This window comes from Eubalaena glacialis, chromosome 17 (assembly GCF_028564815.1).
Source record: "Eubalaena glacialis isolate mEubGla1 chromosome 17, mEubGla1.1.hap2.+ XY, whole genome shotgun sequence".
Taxonomy (NCBI): Eukaryota; Metazoa; Chordata; class Mammalia; order Artiodactyla; family Balaenidae; genus Eubalaena; species Eubalaena glacialis.
Window position 1 is genome coordinate 12597861 of NC_083732.1, and position 18314 is coordinate 12616174.

Here is an 18314-nt window from a genome sequence, read left to right on the forward strand (position 1 = left end):
CCATAGGCACTATTGTTAGCACCCACCGGCTTTCGTGTGAAGTGCCTCCCAGAAACCCAGAGACAGGAGAGACCAATACATAATAGATCAGAAATATGCTGTCACCTTAAATACCCAGAAAGTGAAGAGTCTTGCATTAATTGATCAAAACCAGATGGAATGTGTCAAATTATCTAAAGAAAGACTGTGTCACAAAAACTCTAGAAAAAAGAAGTCAGTCATTAGTTGGTGGACCTAAGAATCATTCTCAACTCCTGCTCCCTTATCACTTTCCACTATACAGGATGGAAAAGCCAAACACTTACCTTCCCAGCCTGCTTTGCAGCTGGAGGGGTGGGGAGCAGGCATGTAAGGGGGCCATGCAGTGGGGTCATACAACACAGTTCTGGCCAGTAAGAAATAAGTGGGAGTCTTCTGGGGATGACACAGCAGTTTTTGCTTTCATAATAAAAGGGACAGGTAAGGATGACGCCACCCCTGCCTTCACCTCTTACTGCCTTGAATGAGAGATGTAATGGTTGCAGCCAGAAAAGACATGACATTTAGATTCAGACAGAACTGCACTCAAATCTGTTTCCTCACTTACTGGAGGTGTGGCATTGGGTAAATTCCTTAATATGCCTCATCTGTAAAATGGGTTTAATAATACCTGTAGATGTTCCAGTGATAAGGGAATGATGCACCACAATGGTCAGATGTTCAGTCCTCAGCTGGTACATATAGTTTCCAAGTGGCAGCTCCATGGCATTGCCAATTATCATCAGAAGGCACTCTCCACTGTTGCTATTCTCTGGGTGCTTCATCCTTTGCTGATTTCCTTGGCCCTGTCCATGTCTCTGAAAAAATCCATTCATTAAACTCTAAGTGACCATTTCAGTGTGCCATCTATTTCCTGCTACAGTCCCAACTGACGCAATCACTGATCGAGTATGCTTGTTGTGGAGACTTCACTCCAACAAAGAGTAGCCAGTCCAACCAGGTCTCAGAGGCCCCTTTGATCTAAAGGCCCCCGAGCCAAGCCTTCCTTCCCTTCAAGTCTGCTGTTGACCCCTAAGTTACCAAGAAAGGATCCTGGCCCTGGCCTCCCTGCTGGAACATCATGTACCTGCCTCAGGGACATACACACACACACACACACACACACACACACACACAAACTTACACACACAGCCATCCCACCCCAACCAAAGAAGAAGAAATAGCATCCAGGCAGGGTCAATAGCTGGATTAAATTTTCAGAGGAATAAAAAAGCAGGAAGGACTAAAACACTTTAAACTCTATCTAGTTTCATGCTATATCCCTAAAGCCTACTATAACGCAGTGGGTGAGCTCAAGAAATGAATGTGCCTCTTCCCACATCCCCACCCCAGGCCCAGGAGAAGGAAAAGCAGGGGTGACAGGGCAAAGCCTCCCTTATAACTCTGCTGGAGAGAGAAGAAGGCCAGCAATTATTAGGTAATCTCGATAGTCTGGAACTACTTTCCTGTTACATATCATGCACACACCCTCCATTAATTTTGATCACGTTATCAAAATCTTCAATTCCCTTGTTTCCATTTGGCATTACTTCTCTTATTTTATCCTGGATTCCGTCAAGAATCCTGACACACTGAGGTGCTGAGAAGCAACTTTCCTTAAGCTTGGTGGCCAACTTCCGTTCATCATTCAATATAAAAATTAACACAGCAGAGTCCTGTTCCTGCTGAATCGTGCCCTCTGTCTCCACACTTTCGGTAGCCTTGGGCTCCCAAGAGAGCTTTTGCTTCTGGCTCCCCTTGCTAAGTGGCTTGTTGGGCTGCCTGGGCATTCTGGGCTTCTGGGTGTAGGCACCCCAGCACCACCTACACCATTCTATCCCTACTCCTGTTATCTTGGGACAAGCCTTTGCTGCTGCCAGGACAGTCACTTGCTGTTGCCAGCAATTCATCAGCAATCAGCAGCAATTAGCAGCAGCCTGAGTTAACACACATTAGAAACCACTCAGCAAACTCAGAAAGGAAAACCTCTGAGAATTTTAGAGAATGGCTGACCTCTTCCCATCCTCCAGCTGCAGTGAGAAGCCTTACACCCATCTCTCCAGAACTCTAAAGAAGCTGCCAATGTACACTAGATCTTGTAAACCCAGGAGAGGCTATACCTTCTTTGGGGTCTGCAACATATCTTTCCGGAGCTCCCACCTTGAAATATGGTTTGGCTAGATGGCACGCAACTAGCTTCATGCTGTCCTGTGATGAAGGCTCAGAAGTCATTCACCTTGAGCTCCTTCCATCAGCAAAGTGGCACCAAGGGATGAATCTTAACACCTTCATTATTCCATCTAAGCCGCCAGTTGGCGGTGCACACCAGCCAATGCCCAGATGTCAAAGCCTTAAAAGACAAGACACAGCCATCAGTATGGAACTGCTGGCCATCTCTTGGAGAAAACCACTCAGCAATCTGTCTACATATCATTAAACAAACACTTACTGAGCCTCTCCTATGTTCCAGGCACAGTGCAGGCATTGGTATTCAGAGCTGAGGAGTTCACAGCGTGGAAAGATAGAGAGAGATCTAGGTAGACAGTTACCATACAGTGTGATAAACTGTGGTAGCAAGAGGCATCGGGTGCTGGGGAAGCCTATAAGAGGACAAAAGAAAGCCTTCCTGAGAAGTTGATGCTCGAACAGAGCCTTAAAGAACAAATAGGACCTAGCAGGGCAAAGACAGCAGAGGGCACATCACGCACAGATGCTCTGATCCTGGGGCATTTGGGGAGCTGCACTGGTAGGTCAGGGGATGGGATGGGCACAACGTGGCAAGAGATGAGACTGAAGGAGGAGGGTCAGTGGAGGCAAAACTTAAGAGTTTCTTGATGAATTCCAAGGTTCTTTCAACCACTATCTCTATTTTCTAAAAATAGAGCCATGAAGGAATGGAATTTTAGAAACAGAAGAGAACTTGGACATCAACTAATGTCACCAAGTAAGCTAAGGCCCACAAGGTCAAATTAGGATTGGAGGCAGCACATGGAGATGATGGGATGCCAGTAGATCACATAAGACTTTACAGTCCACCAAGCTCTTTCATCATCACATATCAAGAACAGAGGGAAACGCAAACAAGTCAAAAGACCTAATCTATAAGCATGCCTCAACCACTGCCTGGCCTTGGGTCTTCAGTAAATCCTTTTATGGCTCTGGATATGACTTTCACATCTATAGGAGGAAGAGGCGGGATCACTAGTGCTCTTTTCAGTTCTGACATTCCTCGTTTCTAGAACCTGATACTGTAGAGCCTTTACTGTCAAGTTGGAAAAAGGTAACTTCTCCTATGAAGACCTACAGTTGTAATTTTCTGAAGGTTTTCAGGGTGGCTCTAACTCATATTTCTAATCATAATCCATTTCCCATTTAAATCAACTGGTCATGATTAATCTAGCATCACCCTTATTGAAACTGTCTGCAATTAAACCTCCAAACGAGGTGCCTCTGTAATCTCTAGAAAGCCTTCTGATCCCAAAGAAGTCATTGTCTCACTCCAAACTGACACTCTTTCATGATATGCAACCAAAGGCCCCAAAGGATAGCTTGCTTTCTTTTTTAGTTTAAATTTGGGCACTGAAAATCTACAGGGACATTTCATAATAAAGAAATGAATGTATCACACCTTCTGCCTTCCTTGTCATTTATTATTAAAGACATTTGCAGGACAGCAGGCTCACATTACTTTGGATCCATCCAGGCCTGCTGGTAATTCTCATTATGAGGTGAGGAGCACAGCCCGAGAGGCCCTTCATTTATCATGAGCGGAACAACGTGGGTGTCACTGCAAGGACTGAAGACGCAGGAGGGACCGACTCAGCCCAAGCCAAAGGATTCCTCAGCAGCGGTGACCATGCTTCATGCAAACAACCTGAGAAACAAGAGAAAAGAAAAAACAGAAAATGTAAACTTGCTAACTTTTCAACAGTGGAGTTTTTTTGTTTTTTTTTTTTAAATCAGGGTTATGTGCTTCTAGGCACTGTGCTCTAGTGTAGGATTCGAACATGAAAAAACTCAGCCCTGCCCTCAAGGCGCTTACAATCAAACAGGGGAGATGGAAAAGTGAAAATAGAAGTTGCAAGAGATAGGTACCACGAAACCGGAAGTTGAGTTCAGAGAGGAGAGAAATCCCAGCACCCTGGGTGGGCAGTGACACCTGCAACAAACAGGGCAGGGGCAGGACTTAGGCAGGAAGTGGGTGTGCAGCATCCGCTTCCCAGGTCACCGGGGGCCACCTCCCTCTCACCCTGCACTCTCCTTCACTTAATTATTTCCCTCATAGTTCTCATACACCCTGAATTTCCTTCCTTCCTTCTTCCCTTCATTCTCTTTTTGATAGTGTGTCTCCCCCACTAGAAGGCAAGCATCATGACAGCAGGACTTTGCCTTGTTCTCTTCAGTGCCCAGAAGAGTGCCTGGCATGGAATTGGTGCTCAGTCAATGTGTGAAGGCAGGAAGGCAAGGCAGGCATGCAGGAAATGAGGGAAGAAGGGAGGGAGAGAGGGGGGCAGGGAAGGAAGATACCATCCACAGAAATGGATTCATGTCCCTACTCATCTTTGCCTTGCATCCTATTGAGATTTTAAAGACTGCTGTGGATTACTTCCACTGAGAGATCTGCCCTGATGCCCTCAGCTCACCTAACTCTTAACCTGGCCCTAAATTCTTTTACAGTCTGGCTACTCCCCGCCACACATCCCACAAAACTGCATGATCACTTGCACATGCTGTTCCCTGTGCCAGGAATATCATCCCTTTGTTACACCTTTATGTGCCAGATAAACGCCCACTCATTCTTCAGAACTAAAGGTGGCAATTTAGTGATATATAACAAAATGTTAAATGCGCACCCCTTTTGACCCATCAATCCACTTTTGTAAATGGACCCTTGGGTTTTCTCACACAGGGCAAATGTCACCTCTTCTGCAAACTTCTCTCTGAACTCTGAAGCAGGCCCCTGGCTCCCCTGTGACCCAGTAGCACACAGAGCATCCCTTTCACATATCATGTATTCTGCAGTGTATAACTATCATTTACAAGTTGTTCTCCTGATACTGAATCTGAGCTCTTTACGAAACTTAACATTCTTGTGAGTAGACAGACAAAAATGTAAGTAAGAGAGCAAATAAATGCATAAACACATACTTTCAGATAAGGGCTGAAAATTAAAAGGATAATGCAATCTCCAAGGAAAGAATGAGAATCTCCCTTTTCTAACTTATTGTGCACTTACTGTGTGTGTATTATGATTGTCATGTTTTAAAATGTAAATTCTCCTCTAAGGGTCTGTACTGTGTATGCATTTTGATATTCTATGGGATGTTGCAGGCATCTGGGTCCTGTCTGCCCAAGTATGCTGTAAGATTATAACAGCAGAAACCATATCCTGTACATCTTTTGCCTGCCCCATGTCATCTAACATAGCAGGATTTCAACTACCCCCTGGTTGATTAGTCATAAAAGTAACTTAAAGCACAGGTGCTACTGATGAGTCTGAAGCATCATCTTTGAATTAAATGTTCAAACACATGGAGACAGATGAACCCCAAAGTGGAATGTTCACCTAACAGAGATCTGTGCCTGGCCCCTGACCAGTTCAGATTAAAAAAAAACAGAAACAAAAAAACCCTCTAAGCCTATAGATCAGTATAATTCTAACAGGTAACCTGAATTTATTGTCTTTAAAGTGAATTTGTGACTTATGAGAATCTTTATTTTGAAGGAGTATAGAAACTCATAGGAAGTGAATCATGCGCAGCCTCTAATTTCTATACCCTCTATTTTCTGTTTTATAGCAGCCTCATAAGAGAATAATTGCTATCATTAGAAGTATGCTTGTAAAAGAAAACAATAATGCTTATTTAGAAATTCCTTCAGAATGCCAGGGAATGTTGCAGGAAATTGATATTACTAAATGAGTAAGATTTGGGGTATCTTTTGCAGTAACAAATCTAAAATACCTATTTAAGAGAAAAATTACTTTCTCAGTCTTAACCTATAATATTCATACAAAAACATGCAGTAATTGTTCTTATAATTATTTTCCTGTTTGGCTTTTCTCTTTTGGTTTTCTAATGGGCAAACAATGTAGTCAATGAAGAAAAAGGAAATTCTTTCCAGAACAAATAGGAGGGTAAAGAGAGGCTCTATATTGTTTGTACATTTAAGATGGGAACATTTCCTACATGAGGAAGAGAGTAGATGTGAGCTAGTTTTCAATGGAAAAACATCACAGTGACTGAAATGTTTACTTTTTATTGTTGTTACACACACCAAACTCCACAGGGTTCTTTTGTTGTTTAAAAATGAGGTTATCAAAATTGTTACGATGATAATTTTCTCCAAATTGAACTATAGATTCAACACAATGATAATTATGATCCCATAAGAATTTTTAGTGAAAATTGACAAGCTTATTCTAAAACATATATGAAAATGCCAAGGACTTAGGAGATCCAAGACCTTCTTGAAGAAGGAGGAGGAGTGGGAGGAGAAGGAGGGGAAGGGAGAGGGGGAGGAGGAAGAGAAAGAGAATCATACGTGTAGTTAATAAAAATGAATAGGCATTAGGAGTTTGGGATTAACATACACACACTACTGTATAGCACAGGGAATTATACTCAATATTTTGTAATAACCTCTAAGGGAAAGTAATCTGAAAAAGAATATATATATATCTCTGAATCACTTTGCTGTACACCTGAAACTAACACAACATTGTAAATCAACTATACTTCAATTTAAAAAAAATGAATAGGCAAGTCACAGATTGGGAAAAATCATCACCATATATATTATTATCATATCACCATATATATATTATTACTACCAGATGGGCAAAATTTTTTAAGCTGTTTAAAAAACATTTAAAAATTAATAAATATTTTCAAGAATGTGGCTCATTGGAAACTCTTATACATTGCTGACAGAAGTATAAATTTCCAACGACAGTTGATTCTCATTTGTTGCAGTAGTTATATTCTATAAACTTGCCACAAACATTGAATTAGCAAATATTGAACCATTGTTCCTAGGAAAAATGAAGGGTTAGTTCCCTGCTAGTAGTCTCTAGTCACAATATTTTTGTCAACCAATCAACACATAACCTGGTTTTATGTGTATTTCTATTCAAAGACACCTTATTTAATATATACTGTTGATTCATTAATATTGAACTCATAGGCAACAGTACTATAACTCATACCTAAAGGAAACATCCAACACACATCTCTGTAAGGCACATCCTGCAGACAGTTCCTACTATGTGACTCTGCCCTTTTGGTCATAGCTGATTGGATCATTTGTGGACACCTGACTGAAGCTGGGCCAATCAGAATCTACTCCTCAAGAATTTAACCTGAGAGCCATAGTGCAGAAGCATTGGCAGCTGTAATATTAATGGCCAATTCTCAAGTGACGGTTGAGCTGTAGAGGTTCCCAGAACTGCCCTGCTTAGCCGCCCCTTCCTGAATACTAGTTTTTCAGGTTTTCCTAGAATTCCATGAGGTTTCTTCTCAGGAATCTATGTTCCACAAGTTGTAACTAAGACACAGTCATTTATTCATTCAACAAAATTTTCAAGCATCTACTACACACCAGGCACATAGTTGGAAACTCAGAGGGTGGACCCAGATGTCAAAACAACTAACTACACAAATAAGTATATAGTTACTGGCTGTGAAAAGTGCCACAGCAGAAAAGCATGGGTGCTCTTAGGGAATTACTTTTGTCACAAATGAGATAATGTATGTAAAGCACTTAGCACAAGGCTTGGCTCCTAATAGGCTCTCGGTGTACTATATTCTTTGGCCAAATTCTCTCTAAATAATTGTTCTGGCACAATGTCTTCCTGGGTGAGGCCGGCCCATACCCTGCCAAACTGTTCTAATTGGCTGCTGGTTTACTCCTTGCCTTTACTTTCTGACGCCAAAGTATTAGTCCCAAAATACCACTTTGATTATAATGCCTGGTTGTATCCCATGCCAAAGAGTTTGGACTCTTTCCTGTAAGCCAGCTGTGAGGTCTCAGATGGGAGAAATGTAGGTAAGCAGGATTCTTGGTCACCTGTCTCCCTACTCCAAAGGAAAATAAAAATGCTGCTACTACAGAGGGGAAAGGGAAGGACTGCGTGTCAAGCAGGCCACTGCTGCGCTCGTTATTTCTACTAAGTTAATTAAGTTATCCAGTTGTCCAAATAAGTATTGACCAAGAGGGAGGTGAGGAGGGAAGGAGAGAGCAGCTCTGAGGTAGGCCCTTCATCCTTCGGCACTGGAGAGAGGGCTTTGATTGCTCAGAACAAACTGCTACGGGGATGGTCATTTCAATAAAAAAAAGTTCAGCCACCTGCTCTGCCTTCCGCCCCAGAGCCCCAGTGGATATCTGGGTGCCAGAGACGTTCTCTTTGAGGGGTCCCACCAGGTGCTACTCTGCCATCTCTTCTCTCCTCCTCCTTCTCCTTCTTTGCTTTATTCTCCCATTCTAAAGCATTTTGTGGCATTTAATATGGCTACACAAGATAACAGTCAAATGTAGGAGGACCTAGCTTGTTTACAATAGGACTTACAGCTTCAGGAAATAGGGTTTATTCCTGGAAAGGATAATTAAGGCATAAGAGCTTTATTTTATGAATCATACCATCCTGTGTGGAAGCAAAGTGTACCTTATGAAAAAATCATTACTGTTCATAAAACCAAAGCCAAATCTGCTCCTAAAGGAGTAGTGAGTTTGATGGAATGCACTCCTCTCTCCAGGGAAATGCTATGATACCCATTAAATGGCAACTTTGAAATGACCTGAGACATAGAAAAATTGCTTATAAACTAGCACTTAAATGTAAACTCCTTGACTGTCAGTTTTTCTTCTCCCTTCAATTCTTAAATATAAGTTAAAAGAGATCCTTAGAGAAAGTTCAGCAGATAGGGCAGAATGAAAGCAACATTTTCTACCTCCATAGTGGCTTCTGTCAACCCAATCACTTCAATAGGAGTTGGGCTCCTCTCACCCTGAGTCCAGGAATTTCTGCTTTCCTCCTTACCATGAAGCGGGATTCTGGCAGGGACAGAGGCCACCTGTCCATGGGATTAGTGGGTTTGGATCCCAACTACCTGGCCTGCCTCCCTCCCATCATTGACCCTTAAATTCTAGCATCGCTTTCTCAGGAGGACAAATGGAAAGAGCTAATTTAGAGATTCTCAAAGATGTTTTCTGGGGATGACAGTTTCAAAAGCCATCGTGCAAAAGCTCTGGGGGCCTGAGAGAATAAAGTAGAAGCACTTTAGAAAGGATGAATGCTATTCAGAATAGACTTTAGAATAAACCCGTATCTTTAAAACTGAGGGCAAGAACCACTCACTTAACAAACACTTAACTGAGCCAGGAACTTCACTTGGAGCTACGTATTCAAAGATTAATATCAGGTAGTATTTGCCCTTTAGGAACTCAGAGTCTAATAGAAAGACAAGCACTTTAAATACTTTCAGGAACAATACACGTTTATGCAACATTGAAAAGTATATTTGCTGTTTTGATGCCCAGCATCCATTCCCCCTTCTGATATCCACCCAATTTTGCCTCCCCCATTGGATGCAATCTGGGTGGAATAACTCAGTCATTGTATTCTGCCCAAGACCCAAACTAAGTCAACTGGACACCAACCACTGAGCATTATAGAAAGGTGCCATAGAAATACAGGGAAGGATTCATAACTCTGCCAGGAAAGATCAGGGAGGACCTCTTGAAGTAAGTGATGGTAGGTTTGAGTCATGATAGCCAATTAAGAGTTAGAGGAACAGGGTCAAAAATAAAGACATTCTAGGAGCATTATATGTAAAAGAAAAGAGACATAGCAAACAAAAAACACACAAAAAAGAACAGCACATTTGGAGACCAGACAGGAGCCAGGTATGACTGGAGTAGAGGTTGAACAGGCATGTAAATTTTATTCCGATAAAAAGTTTGAAAACAATATTGGTGTTCAGGCCTCACCCCACACCTACTGAGTCAGAATCTTTGGGACTGGGACCAGGCATCGGCCTTATATAAAAGTTCCCCAGATAATTCTCATTGTAGTTGGAAAACCAGCACTCCAGGAATAGAAGGCAAACACCTTACCTGCATAGCAAACCCTTCACGGTCAGGTCCCAGACTTCACTTTCTATTTATTTTTCCATCTCTTGTCCCTCTGACTTTTTTGTGTCAAAAATACTAAACTTCTTGCAGATCTTCAAACATACCGTGCCTCCTTGACCATTTTACATGGGCTCATCCTTCCAGCAGGGTTACCTTCTTCCTGGCTGGACATCTGAAAAGTTGTCATTCTTCATGGCCCAGCTGGAGGTCTAGCTTCCCCAGAGAGCATCCTCTGACTCCACGGCAGGTAGAGGACTTTCTTGCCCCACATTCCCCAGCACCTTCTCCCTCTGGTCCAATGGAGTGACCATCTTACTGTTTTACAACAGTTTTCTTTTTTTTTTCTAACATCTTTATTGGAGTATAATTGCTTTACAATGGTGTGTTAGTTTCTGCTTTATAACAAAGTGAATCAGCTATACATATACATATATCCCCATATCTCCTCCCTCTTGCATCTCCCTCCCACCCTCCCTATCCCATCCCTCTAGGTGGACACAAAGCACTGAGCTGATCTCCCTGTGCTATGCGGCTGCTTCCCACTAGCTATCTATTTTACATTTGGTAGTGTATATATGTCCATGCTACTCTCTCACTTCGTCCCAGCTTCCCCTTCCCCTTCCCCATGTCCTCAAGTACATTCTCTACGTCTACGTCTTTATTCCTGTCCTGCCCCTAGGTTCTTCAGACCCATTTTTTTTTTTTAATATTCCATATGTATGTGTTAGCATACGGTATTTGTTTTTCTCTTTCTGACTTACTTCACTCTGTATGACAGACTCTAGGTCCATCCACCTCATTACAAATAACTCAATTCCGTTTCTTCTTATGGCTGAGTAATATTCCATTGTATATATATGGCACATCTTCTTTATCCATTCATCTGTCAATGGACACTTAGGTTGCTTCCATGTCCTGGCTATTGTAAACAGAGCTGCAATGAACATTGTGGTACATGACTCTTTTTGAATTATGGTTTTCTCAGGGTATATGCCCAGTAGTGGGATTGCTGGGTCATATGGTAGTTCTATTTTTCGTTTTTTAAGGAACCTCCACACTGTTCTCCATAGTGGCTGTATCAATTTACATTGTCACCAGCAGTGCAAGAGGGTTCCCTTTTCTCCACACCCTCTCCAGCATTTATTGTTTCTAGATTTTTTTATAATGGCCATTCTGACAGGTGTGAGGTGATACTTCATTGTAGTTTTGATTTGGATTTCTCTAATGATTACTGACGTTGAGCATCCTTTCATGAGTTTGTTGGCAATCTGTATATCTTCTTTGGAGAAATGTCTATTTAGGTCCTCTGCCCATTTTTGGATTGGGTTGGTTGTTTTTTGATATTGAGCTGCATGAGCTGCCTGCATATTATGGAGATTAATCCTTTGTCAGTTGCTTCATTTGCAAATATTTTCTCCCATTCTGAGGGTTGGCTTTTCGTCTTGTTTATGGTTTCCTTTTCTGTGCAAAAGCTTTTAAATTTTATTAGGTCCAATTTGTTTATTTTTGTTTTTATTTCCATTTCTCTAGGAGGTGGGTCAAAAAGGATCTTGCTGTGATGTATGTCATAGAGTGTACTGCCTAAGTTTTCCTCTAAGAGTTTTATAGTGTCTGGCCTTACATTTAGGTCTTTTATCCATTTTAAGTTTATTTTTGTGTATGGTGTTAGGGAGTGTTCTAATTTCATCTTTTACATGTAGCTGTCCAGTTTTCCAAGCACCACTTATTGAAGAGGCTGTCTTTTCTCCATTGTATATTCTTGTCTCCTTTATCAACGATAAGGTGACCATATGTGTGTGTGGGGTTATCTCTGGGCTTTCCATCCTGTTCCATTGATCTCTATTTCTGTTTTTGTGCCAGTACCATACTGTCTTGATTACTGTAGCTTTGTAGTATAGTCTGAAGTCTGGGAGCCTGATTCCTCCAGCTCCATTTTTCTTTCTCAAGATTGCTTTGGCTATTCAAGGTCTTTTGTGTTTCCATACAAATTAGGAAATTTTTTGTTCTAGTTCTGTGAAAAAATGCCAGTGGTAGGTTGATAGGGATTGCACTGAATCTGTAGATTGCTTTGGGTAGTATAGTCATTTTCACAATGTTGATTCTTCCAATTCAAGAACATGGTATATCTCTCCATCTGTTTGTATCATCTTTAATTTCTTTCATCAGTGTCTTAGCATTTTCTGCATACAGGTCTTTTGTCTCCTTAGATAGGTTTATTCCTAGGTATTTTATTCTTTTTGTTGCAGTGGTAAATGGGAGTGTTTCCTTAATTTCTCTTTCAGATTTTTCATCATTAGTGTATAGGAATGCAAGAGATTTCTGTGCATTAATTTTATATCCTGCTACTTTACCAGATTCACTGATTAGCTCTAGTAGTTTTCTGGTAGCATCTTTGGGATTCTCTATGTATAGTATCATGTCGTCTGCAAACAGTGATGGTTTTAAGTCTTCTTTTCCAATTTGGATTCCTTTTATTTCTTTTTCTTCTCTGATTGCTGTGGCTAAAACTTCCAAAACTATGTTGGATAATAGTGGTGAGAGTGGGCAACCTTGTCTTGTTCCTGATCTTAGTGGAAATTATTTCAGTTTTTCACCATTGAGAACAATGTTGGCTGTGGGTTTGTCATATATGGCCTTTATTATGTTGAGGTAAGTTCCCTCTATGCCTACTTTCTGGAGAGTTTTTATCATAAATGGGTGTTGAATTTTGTCAAAAGCTTTTTCTGCATCTATTGAGATGATCATATGGTTTTTATCCTTCAATTTATTAATATGGTCTATCACATTGATTAATCTGTGTATATTGAAGAATCCTTGCATTCCTGGGAACCTCACTTGATCACGGTGTATGATCCTTTTAATGTGTTGTTGGATTCTGTTTGCTAGTATTTTGCTGAGGATTTTTGCATCTATGTTCATCAGTGATATTGGTCTGTAGTTTTCTTTTTTTGTAACATCTTTGTCTGGTTTTGGTATCAGGGTGATGGTGGCCTTGTAGAATGAGTTTGGGAGTGTTCCTATTTTGGAAGAGTTTGAGAAGGATAGGTGTTAGCTCTTCTCTAAATGTTTGATAGAATTCGCCTGGGAATCCATCTGGTCCTGGGCTTTTGTTTGTTGGAAGATTTTTAATCACAGTCTCAATTTCAGTGCTTGTGATTCATCTGTTTATATTTTCTATTTCTTCCTGGTTCAGTCTCAGGAGGTTGTGCTTTTCTAAGAATTTGTCCATTTCTTCCAGGTTGTCCATTTTATTAGCATATAGTTGCTTGTAGTAATCTCTCATGATCCTTTGTATTTCTGTAGTGTCAGTTGTTACTTCTTTTTCATTTCTAATTCTATTGATTTGAGTCTTCTCCCTTTTTTTCTTCATGAGTCTGGCTAGTGGTTTATCAATTTTGTTTATCTTCTCAAAGAACCAGCTTTTAGTTTTATTGATCTTAGCTATTGTTTCCTTCATTTCTTTTTCATTTATTTCTGATCTGATCTTTATGATTTCTTTCCTCTGCTCACTTTGGGGGTTTTCTGTTCTTCTTTCTCTAGTTGCTTTACATGTAAGGTTAGGTTGTTTATTTGAGATGTTTCTTGTTTCTTGAGGTAGGATTGTATTGCTGTAAACTTCCCTCTTAGAACTGCTTTTGCTGCATCCCATAGGTTTTGGGTCATCGTGTTTTCATTGTCATTTGTTTCTAGGTATTTTTTGATTTCCTCTTTGATTTCTTCAGGGATCTCTTGGTTATTAAGTAGTGTATTGTTTAGCCTCCATGTGTTTGTATTTTTTACAGATCTTTTCCTGTAATTGATATCTAGTCTCATAGCGTTGTGGTCGGAAAAGATAATTGACACAATTTCAATTTTCTTAAATTTACCAAGGCTTGATTTGTGACCCAAGATATGATCTATCCTGGAGAATGTTCCATGAGCACTTGAGAAGAAAGTGTATTCTGTTGTTTTTGGATGGAATGTCCTATAAATATCAATTAAGTCCATCTTGTTTAATGTATCATTTAAAGCTTATGTTTCCTTATTTATTTTCATTTTGGATGATCTGTCCACTGGTGAAAGTGGGGTGTTAAAGTCCCCTACTATGATTGTGTTACTGTCGATTTCCCCTTTTATGGCTGTTAGCATTTGCCTTACGTATTGAGGTGCTCCTATGTTGGGTGCATAAATATTTACAATTGTTATATCTTCTTCTTGGATTGATCCCTTGATCATTATGTAGTGTCCTTCTTTGTCTCTTGTAATAGTCTTTATTTTAAAGTTTATTTTGTCTGATATGATACTTGTTACTCCAGCTTTCTTTTGATTTCCATTTGCATGGAATATCTTTTTCCATCCCCTCACTTTCAGTCTGTATGTGTCCCTAGGTCTGAAGTGGGTCTCTTGTAGACAGCATATATACGGGTCTTGTTTTTGTATCCATTAAGCCAGTCTATTTCTTTTGGTTGGAGCATTTAATCCATTTACATTTAAGGTAATTATCGATATGTATGTTCCTATTACCATTTTCTTAATTGTTTTGGGTTTGTTATTGCAGGTCTTTTCCTTCTCTTGTGTTTCCTGCCTAGAGAAGTTCCTTTAGCATTTGTTGTAAAGCTGGTTTCATGGTGCTGAATTCTCTTAACTTTTGCTTGTCTGTAAAGGTTTTAGTTTCTCTGTCAATCTGAATGAGATTCTTGCTGGGTAGAGTAATCTTGGTTGTAGGTTTTTCCCTTTCATCACTTTAAATATGTCCTGCCACTCCCTTCTGGCTTGCAGAGTTTCTGCTGAAAGATCAGCTGTTAACCTTATGGGGATTCCCTTGTATGTTATTTGTTGCTTTTCCCTTGCTGCTTTTAATATTTTTTCTTTGTATTTAATTTTTGATAGCTTGATTAATATGTGTCTTGGCATGTTTCTCCTTGGATTTTCCTGTATGGGACTCTCTGTGCTTCCTGGATTTGATTGACTATTTCCTTTCCCATATTAGGCAAGTTTTCAACTATAATCTCTTCAAATATTTTCTCAGTCCCTTTCTTTTTCTCTTCTTCTTCTGGGACCCCTATAATTCAAATGTTGGTGCATTTAATGTTGTCCCAGAGGTCTCTGAGACTGTCCTCAATTCTTTTCATTCTTTTTTCTTTATTCTGCTCTGTGGTAGTTATTTCCATTATTTTATCTTCCAGGTCACTTATCCGTTCTTCTGCCTCAGTTATTCTGCTATTGATTCCTTCTTGAGAATTTTTAATTTCATTTATTGTGTTGTTCATCATTGTTTGTTTGCTCTTTGGTTCTTCTAGGTCCTTGTTAAACGTTTCTTGTATTTTCTCCATTCTGTTTCCAAGATTTTGGATCATCTTTACTATAATTACTCTGAATTCTTTTTCAGGTAGACTGCCTATTTCCTCTTCATTTGTTTGGTCTGGTGGGTTTTTACCTTGCTCCTTCATCTGTTGTGTTTCTCTGTCTTCTCATTTTGCTTAACTTACTGTGTTTCGGTTCTCCTTTTCACATGCTACAGGTTCATAGTTCCCGTTGTTTTTGGTGTCTGCCCCCAGTGGCTAAGGTTGGTTCAGTGGGTTGTGTAGGCTTCCTGGTGGAGGGGACTGGTGCCTGTGTTCTGGTGGATGAGGCTGGATCTTGTCTTTCTGGTGGGCAGGGCCGTGTCCGGTGGTGTGTTTTGGGGTGTCTGTGACCTTATTATGATTTTAGGCAGCCTCTCTGCTAATGGGTGGGGTTGTGTTCCTGTCTTGCTAGTTGTTTGGCATGGGGTGTCCAGCACTGGAAGTTGCTGGTCGTTGAGTGGAGCTGGGTCTTCGCGTTGAGACAGAGATCTCTGGGAGAGCTCTGGCCAACTGATATTATGTGGGGCCAGGAGGTCTCTGGTGGTCCAGTGTCCTGAACTCAGCTCTCCCACCTCAGAGGCTCAGGCCTGACACCCAGCCAAGCACCAAGACCCTGTCAGCCACACGCCTCAGAAGGAAAGGGAGAAAAGAAAGAAATAAATAAAATAAAGTAAAATAAAATAAAATAAAGTTATTAAAGTAAAAAAATTAAAAAATATTATTAAAATTAAAAAATATAAAAAGTAATTAAAAAAAAGAAGAGAGCAACCAAACCAATAAACAAATCCACCAATGATAACAAGCGCTAAAAACTAAACTAATATAAACATATAAATCAGAAACTAGTCAGTTGCATACAGCAAACCCCAAGTCTACAGTTGCTCCCAAAGTCCACCTCCTCAATTTTGGGATGATTCGTTGTCTATTCAGGTATTCCACAGATGCAGGGTACATCAAGTTGATTGTGGGGATTTAATCCGCTGCTCCTGAGGCTGCTGGGAGAGATTTCCCTTTCTCTTCTTTGTTCACACAGCTCCTGGGGTTCAGCTTTGGATTGGCCCTGCCTCTGCATGTCGGTCACCCTCTGGCATCTGTTCTTCTCCCAGACAGGATGGGGTTAAAGGAGTGGCTGATTAGGGGTCTCTGGCTCACTCAGGCCGGTGGGAGGGAGGGTACAGAATGCGGGGTGAGCCTGTGGCAGCAGAGGCCAGCGTGATGTTGCAACAGCCTGAGGTGCGCCGTGTGTTCTCCCAGGGAAGTTGTCCCTGGATCACAGGACCCTGGCAGTGTCGGGCTGCACAACCTCCTGCGAGGGGAGCTGTGGATAGTGACCTGTGCTTGCACACAGGATTCTTAGTGGCTGCAGCAGCTGCGTTAGCGTTTCATGCCCGTCTCTGGTGCCCACACTGATAGCCGCAGCTCGCGCCTGTCTCTGAAGCTCATTTAGGCAGTGCTCTGAATCCCCTCTCCTCGCGCACCCCAAAACAGTGGTCTCTTGCCTCTTAGGCAGGTCCAGACTTTTTCCCGGATTCCCTCCAGGTTAGCTGTGGCTCACTAGCCCCCTTCAGGCTGTGTTCACGCCGCCAACCCCAGTCTTCTCCCTGGGGTCTGACCTCCGACGCCCAAGCCTCAGCTCCCAGCCCCCACCCGCCCCGGCGGGTGAGCAGAGAAGCCTCTCGGGCTGGTGAGTGCTGGTCGGCACCGATCCTCTGTGCGGGAATCTCTCCACTTTGCCCTCCGCACCCCTGTTGCTGCTCTCTCCTCTGTGGCTCTGAAGCTTTCCCCCCACCTACCCCACCCCACCCCCCGTCTCCGCCAGCGAAGGGGTTCCTAGTGTGTGAAAAGTTTTCCTCCTTCACAGCTCCCTCCCAAAGGTGCAGGTCCCGTCCCTATTCTTTTGTCTCTGTTTTTTCTTTTTTCTTTTGCCCTACGCAGGTACGTGGGGAGTTTCTTGCCTTTTGGGAAGTCTGAGGTCTTCTGCCAGCGTTCAGTGGGTGTGCTGTAGGAGTTGTTCCACATGTAGATGTATTTTTGATGTGTTTGTGGGGAGGAAGGTGATCTCCACGTCTTACTCCTCCGCCATCTTGAAGGTCCTCTAGACAATATATTTTAAGAATTCAGTCTGCTCTCATGTCCTCCTTACAGCTGTCATTATCTTTTCTATCCCTGGAGATTTCTTCTTTCCTTCAACAAATATTTATTAAGAACCTACTTTGTCTAGGTGCTGGGCTACAGCAGTAAATTTTAAAACAAAAACAAAAAACCCCAATAATCTCTGCCCTCACAAAGTTATATTCAGTGTGAGAGACAGGTAACAGAAAAGCAAAACAATAAATAAATATAATTCTAGACAAGTGCTATGAAGGAAATAATCAGGGTGTTAGGTTATAGAACTTTTCGATTAAGCAAGCTCAGTAGAACCAGAAAGAAGAACCTCTCTGGAGCCCTGCTGACATTAAGTGGCCAGGTGAAGAGCTCTCCTTCCCTCCCCTGGGGCTGACAACCCTCTCTAAAAGATACCAAACTGTTAGGAAGCAAGGGATTCTGATAGAAGTGCTCAATCCAGGAAGTACTTTTGTACCCAGCAGACCTCTACGCAGGCCTAGGGAAACTCCTACTCTCTCAGACAGCACTGGCAGGATTCTGTGAAAGCTACAGGCACCAGATAAACCAAGCAGATCAAAATAGTACCACAAAGGTTCTGAAATTAAAATGACATTGAAACCACAGTTTCCAAAGTAGGCCAGGACTTACATACTAAACCTAAACAGGGTGACTGTCTTTTAAAATTAAATATTAAATAAGATCCAGAGTCTTCTGACATTCATGATATTCAGGATA

The 18314-nt window shown here is 41.5% G+C and overlaps 1 long non-coding RNA gene across 2 annotated transcripts in view; it reads right to left on the reverse strand.

The window, feature by feature from the left end:
- Positions 1 to 607: 607 nt before the first annotated feature.
- The window catches only part of LOC133077339 (uncharacterized), a 93621-nt gene continuing 75914 nt past the window's right edge, over positions 608 to 18314 (reverse strand). For both annotated transcript variants that reach the window (XR_009697701.1, XR_009697700.1), the window contains exons 3-4: positions 3647 to 3892; positions 608 to 836 (exon numbers count right to left, since the gene is read on the reverse strand). This is a non-coding gene — a long non-coding RNA (uncharacterized LOC133077339). The remainder of the gene's footprint in view (positions 837 to 3646; positions 3893 to 18314) is intronic.